Source organism: Taudactylus pleione, unplaced genomic scaffold (assembly GCF_031769625.1).
Source record: "Taudactylus pleione unplaced genomic scaffold, aTauple2 ptg000454l, whole genome shotgun sequence".
NCBI lineage: Eukaryota > Metazoa > Chordata > Amphibia > Anura > Myobatrachidae > Taudactylus > Taudactylus pleione.
This window is the reverse complement of record NW_028284856.1, coordinates 12495442-12502839: the sequence shown is the minus strand read 5'-3', so window position 1 is coordinate 12502839 and position 7398 is coordinate 12495442.

Below are 7398 nucleotides of genomic sequence, written 5' to 3'. Positions count from 1 at the left end.
CCTCTAATGCAGGATGCTTATTAAAAATGCATATGGCATTATTCTACATTCACTGCAGAGTGATTTTTGTGCATCTTTTATCCTCTTATATTTGTTGCATATTCATGATTATGTGTGATCATTATTGTTAACATCAGCAGGATTACCATGAATCAACAATTTATATCCAGAGCATTGAAACAACCTGTACAGTACAGCATGTCTTTCATATGTACCAGACTGTAATTTAATTCATTTGTTTTATTCCATTTTCAAGCAACCCATAGACATTTTTTAATGCATTGTCAGTTATATAACAATAAAAATTGGATAATAAAATGGAGCTAGGTCTGAGCCCACTGGAATGATAAACGAGAGACATTGTGAATGTAGAGCTGGCTGGACACAAACTGACCCCACCACTCAGCACAAGATCAGGGTGACAGGACCAGTGTCTAACTGGGTCACACACATGTCTGTCTTAAGAGGTTCTTCAAAGTACATTAAAAAGATGACAGCACACAGAAGTCGTTAATGGTGATTAATGACCATCTGTCGACTACTGTACCTGCTAATAATTATCTAATCAATTAAGATCAGTTTATTATACATTACTATAATTTTTAGGCTGAGTGCCTAATATCAGCTGTAATATTACAGTCTGTGTGACCAGCACAGAAGTTTAAAATTCAATAAATTCTAGAACAAAGTAGAGGAAATAAGAATAATGAAGAACTAGTAACAGGCTAGAGGGTTAGGGCTGGCAACACCAAGCAATGGAACCCCTAAGGGCTGATGCAGATTGAACAAAATTCTGTTTGTGGAGTATACAGTATATTGCGTACATTCACACTGCACATGCTCCAGAACTGAATGTACGCAACTATGGGTTATGAAGAATTGTTTGTAATTCAGTTGTATCTCTACATGTTACTGAGACGGCATACCAGGGCTGCTATGGGGTGGCGTTCGCACATAGGCATGTTGTTGGAATAATGGACTATTCAGAGTTATGCATAAGCAAATATATACTGTATGTCTGTTTACAGAAGGGTGGAGATGGGGCAGGTTCACACTGATAATAATGACAGCTATAGAACCAAGCATACGGATAGGATCGGTCCAGAAAGGCGAAATATATGCATTTTATTTCATACACACAATGTAGGAGCAATTAAGGATGACTTGCATTCAGCTCTGCATGGGTAACATGATGTATAAGGGATAGGGATTCCAATCCCAAAATTTTGTAATTTCAGGATTACTGGGCTCCAACTTTGGGATCAATCTTGGGGTTTGGGATTAAGGGAAAAAGTTAATGAAAGCATATTTTTTTATTTATTTTTATTTCTTCTCCAACAATGTCCCCACTGCCATCCATCACCCCTCTCCTGTCCTCTTTGCAATCCATATCCCCCCTCCATTCCTCCCTGCTATCCATCTACCCCACCTATGCTCTCTGCTATCCAACCCCCCTTCCTGTCCTCTCTGCCATCCATCTCCCACCTGTCGTTCCCCACTCTGTGCTACCTGATATGCTTCCCCTACTACTTTCCTTCTATCTCTTCCCCTCCTGATATCCTTCTCCCCAGCCCCTCCCTCCTTCCCCAGCATCCCTTTCTCTCCTCTCACCCCTCCCCTTTCACTTAACTTATTCAATAGTGCCACTCAGAAGGGACTGCTGTCATTGGCTGGGCACGTTGTCCAGTCCTCTCCCAGCTGAAGTAGAAGAGCTGGTGTCCTGTGATGTGACTGCTCTAAGTCACTGACTAGCTGGGAGCACGCTGCGCAGTGATGATTGCGCTTCCAGCCTATCTGTGACTGAGAGCAACTGCATAATGGGACTCCATCTATTCTACAGTCAGCTGGGAGAGCCTGAGAGGACTGAATAATGGGACTGGAACCTAGAAGGTATAATCCCATTGCCCCCCATTCCAATCCATAGTTTAATTCTCTGGAAGGCAAAAAATGTTTGCCAGCCTGTGCAAGCTCACTGCTCTAAGAATGTCATGTAATGGAAAGGAGGGAGAAGAAAGATGCCATAGTGCAAACAGAGCTCATAGGGACATTCCAAAGCCTTACTGCTCACTACATCATGTGACACAACTACAGTTGCCATGCTAGTTCAGAATCATGAATAGCAGACTGAAAAAAATAAAAAACAAATACCAACTGTGAGGATAACTGGGTTTTGCTCATTTGCCCTTGCCAGACAAGTAATCCGTCAGTATGTCAGACCTTAGGAGTATTGTACAAAAACACACAACACAAAACAATAGCATAAATGTGACAATACCACACTACAAATTACACACACTCCTGGCTCTGACTAGCATATTTGTTGTTAGGGCCTTAACTAGAGGGGTGCAACATGTGACACGGCACAGGGCACCACACGGCAGGGGGCACTATTCAGAGGTGCTTGTGTTTATAATTATTCTCACTTGGAACTTCCTCTTCTTTGATATCCCCAGCATCTCCTGGCCACCCCTATCTACTCTGGCCAACTCCCCCCTCCATCTAGCCACCTCCCCTAGCACTTTCAGTCACATCATCTTTTATTTATTGCACACAGGACTCGAACCCATCACCTCTCACATGACAGACACCTTATACATGGAAATATCTGCTTCTGTGAACAAATAGCTCCATGTGTAAGTTGTCTGACTGGAATGTCAGAGGTGATGGGTTTGAGTCCCGGGTCTAACGGTATTGAGAAATGTGTGTGTTAAATAAAGGAGTTTGTAACTGAAAGTGCACATATGCTTACAGGAGCATTCCTGCCAGCCAATGTGAGAGGTGCTGGGTTCAAGTCCTGGGTATGAAAGCCAGTATTCTATAAATGTTACACACATAAAGGTGTACCATATATATGTCTAAATATATGTGTCATGTGGGAAGGGGCATCATAGCATATGCTTTCTCTGGGCATCCAACAGGCTAGGGGGGCACCACAATTTCTGTTAGCAGCCCTGAACACAGCCACCGATTCCCCACTCAGGTGTTACCAGCACACCTTGAGTACGTTTGCCAGTGAGTTCAACTGCTGGCACAGGGTGCATACCTGGACCTCCCCGCCACTTATATTTGCTACATATTAATTACAAGCAGCACTTTTTATATACTTTCAGTCGGTGACCTACAATGCTGGCTCCAGGCTTGTGTTGCAGGTGCAGATGCACCAGCGCTCTACTACATCTAAAGCTGGTGAGTTATACTGCATAATTATTGTGTATCATCACTGCAGCCACTGGATTGTCACTGTGTTTACAGTGACACCTGGATAACAGTTTTAGAAAGGTACCCCTTCATCATTGTATGAGACAAATCAGATTTACACGCCCCTTTTTCAGACGAGTGCCTTAAGTCCCTCTTTGAAACATGGAGGGGTGCACCAATGCTTTTTCTGGCCCAGAGCACCAAAAAGTCGAGTTACTACTCTGTTTGCTGCAATCATTTCCAGGAACAAATAACACCCTACTGCGCATTTTATACCCATCTGGTCTCACTGTCATTTGGTTCAACTAGGCTGGCCTTAGTTTCTCCCCCATGCTTTTACCTTGTCATTGTCACCACATGTGTGACTTGTCTATACAGACTTGATGCAACCCAGCACTAAATGCATCCGCTAGGGCACAGGTTCTCAAACAGTGAATGTTTTTCAGGTCTCCTCACAGAATCGCAGTGAGATAATTAGCTCTACCTGTGGATCTTTTAAAATGTGTCAGTAATGACTACACCTGTGCACCTGCTGGATGACCTAGAAAATGTGACCTATGTGGGGTCCTGAGGACTGAGTTTGAGAAGCACTGCCCTAGGGAACAAAGGAATATTCCAACGAGAGCGTGGTGACATATAAGAATATATACAATATTTTACAGTATATACACATAAACACTGGCAGCAACATTAGCAATAATAGTACACATATGATTACACAAGTGGGTGTCCAGTGGGCTAAACCTTTATTTTCAAAAACTGACAACCCATTCTCTTATCATATTAACATACTTCTTATAGCCTTCCACATTAGTTTATGTTAAAATAATAATAAAAAATATATCCTGATTTTTCATGGGACTTTAACCATACACATACAGTATTTTACCAACATTTCTTCTTACAGATCTGCTTCACATTTAGTGTTACATCACAAATCATGTGCAGACTGGAACCACGGCAAACAGCACTGTGCTTACTGATCATGACCTATAAAAAGTATGAATGATATTAAATATAAACATTATGCTTTAATATATATATGGCACATTTACATGTGGATGGGTCTTGTCTATTTGTGGGCAACACAGTGGACAGTGCCAGTGGCATAAGTTCATTCCAGATGCCCGGAGGCAAGTTATAATGTGGTGTCCCCCCCAACTCCCCACCCCCCGCAGGTGCTGACACTGTAATGTAGCAATTCGCATGTAGACAGGCTATAGATAGACAAAGGCAGCAGCTGATGATCTGACATGGAGCTCTCCACTAGTGTATGGTGGCTTCTCAGGTGCCGGAAAGGGGTGCCATGTATTGGGCATCCATGACGGTACACTCCGGGTACATAGTTACAGCCCTAGGTGGGGTGAATATGTTGTGGACAATGGTGGAGGTGCCCCTTCAGAGTTGGAGCCCGGCGGCAGGCGTCTCCATTGTCTCCCATAGTTCTGCCCCTGGACAGTGCTCCTTGGATCAGCCAGGAGTTTGTATGGTCTCAATGTTTTACAAGCCTTACTCTAGGATTTCTCTCATGGTAAAAGAACCAACCTCAGAGACACTGTGCTATATAGTTATTTACTTATGATGAGTTGTGTCAATTGAAGACATCAAAAAAATACATTTTCCTAACTACCCAATGATCCTTCAGGAGATCTGTCCCATGTTAGCGTAGCTATATTTAAATAGGTGAGCTTCCCCCTTGCTCACCAGTGCTGCCTCCACACCTATCAGTCAATACCCTTGCCATTCCTTTTATGCTAGGCATACAGTATACAATTATCTGTCGGATATCTGTCCAATCTGGCTGGTTGGAATGAAAATCTGGTAATGAATGGGAGCAAATGACAATCGAACATTTGCTCACAGAATGGGATATGAATTAAACATAAACAAAAAGGAACTTATGTGAAGTACTCTTAGAATGGAATGGGTATGATATACCGCCGGCCGCATGGGGTGCCTAACCCTTACATTTATTGTGTGACACTTCATTAAGAAGTTCATGGATTTTTCTGCATGTGAACCCATTTTTTCCAATTGAGGAGGAATTGTGTTTTTTTCATTTTTCTGGGAATATACTACCTGTTAAGAAGTTCAAAGCTACCTCTATATGTGGATCCCAACTTTATATTACGTGAATTGGGGTACGCCCGTCTATTACGCTTCTGTATGACACATGGTGAAGCATATTGAAAGATACCTTTATATGTATTTCCAACACACTCATTAAGTGAGTTTATGGTACGCCTATCCACAGGGGCGCAGAGAGGGGGGGGGAGCGGGTACAATTTACCCGGGCCCGGGCTTCCAGAGGGGCCCGGCAGGGGCCCGGGTCCAGTGCCGCCCCCCCTCCCTCCTCACTATCTCCCAGCACACAGCGTGTGCTGAGATGCAGTGGGAGATTGCTGTGGCTGCTGCTTAGCAGCCACAGCAATCTCCTATGCCTGAGGGGGGAGCGATCACACTGATTGCGCCCCCCCTGGCTTTGCGCCGGGCTGAGGGGCTCGCAGCGCCCCCCTCCCCGGCGCGCAGCGCCGCAAATATATACTTTTTTTTTACTTTTTTATTCGAGGGGGCGTGGCCACGCCTCCCGCGATTAGGCCACGCCCCCTCTTTACCGGGGCCCCGCAGGGCTCTCAACGGCCCTGCCTATTCATACATCTAGTGGTGGTGAGGTCCTGTCCTAATTTGATTGAGTGACCTCCATCTTGGATTAAAAGAAAATCTATATCACCTTCCTCTTCTTTAGAACACAAAGAAGAAAATTTACATACTTGTACCAATTCTAACAGTACTTCACATATGTTCCTTTTTGTTTATGTTTAATTTCATATCCCATTCTACGGAGTTGATCATTTTGAAAAGGAGAATTTCTAGTCTTGACGACCTTCTGCTAAGTATATATTTTATGTCTGTATCGCCTTAGATCCTAATCCCACTTTTCACACATTTTTCACAGCTTGCAAAATGTAAATTGGAAGCTGACTGGTAAGTACTTTATCTCTCAAAATGGTATCTCTCTCCCATCTTTGATACATAGGCCCCTAAAAGTATAATATTTCCATTCTATTACATTCATTTTCTTATCAGACACACAAATAGTATGCAAAAATGCCTAACCGGATGTACAGTATAGTATTATAAAATGAAGTCAAACAGACAAGCAAAATAAAAACATACAAATGAAAAAGAAAACGCCACACGTTTACCTACAATGATGCAAACATGTTTGATTTTGCATGTATGATGCAGTTTTGTGTCCTAAATACGTAATAATGAGGCATATTTCATGATAGATTTGCATGGGCAGTACTATTCCTAGCATTCCTAGTATGATGAAGCATAAAATGTAAAATGCAAACAATGTAACCCAGTGTATAATATTGGAGACTGTAAGATAAGAATAATACTATGATGCAAATGTCATGATACAATCGTTTCCTGTCTATATCATAAATGAGAATCTTTTTCTGGATATTAAAATTATGCAACAAATGTGCTGCATTAAATGGCACTGGCTTATCTGATGTTGTTTTCTGTACATGAGGGTATCTGACATATGACACCCGCTGGATGAGCCTGTAGGTCAGAATAATGCTCGTGTCTTTCTCCAGTGTCTCTGGTGTCTTTGTTTCAGACTAGATTCTGTGAATGACACATTAGATTACGTGTGACAGCAGGAAGCTACTGCAGAGCCTTCTCCTCCATTCACAAAGATCCCCTCCTCCTCTTCCTCCTCCCTCCCCGCAGCCAGGGAGAGACCGACGCCTCACTCACGCTTCTCTGTTATGAATGGGAGCGTTCTTGGAATAGCTCGGTGCCGGCTTCTCTGTGACGTCATGCTGCCCCTTCATTCACTAACACAAGTGTATTAATAAGATGGGCACTGAGGCTCTGTAAGGGAAGGAGGGGCATCATTAATTCAATGTACATCCGAGAAGACAAAGAGGCTGCCCTGTGTAGACAAAGAATACACAACAAGCCCGTCTCTAATGCATTATACCTATAAATAAGAGCTATATAACGATATCTGCAACTGTAACTATATATATATATATATATATATATATATATATATATATATATACACATATAAATATATATATATATATATACACATATAAATATATATCCTATTGTAGACTCGTATACAGATGCAGGTAATCTCGTACACAGTACAAGCAGAGACGTATGCTCTATGTA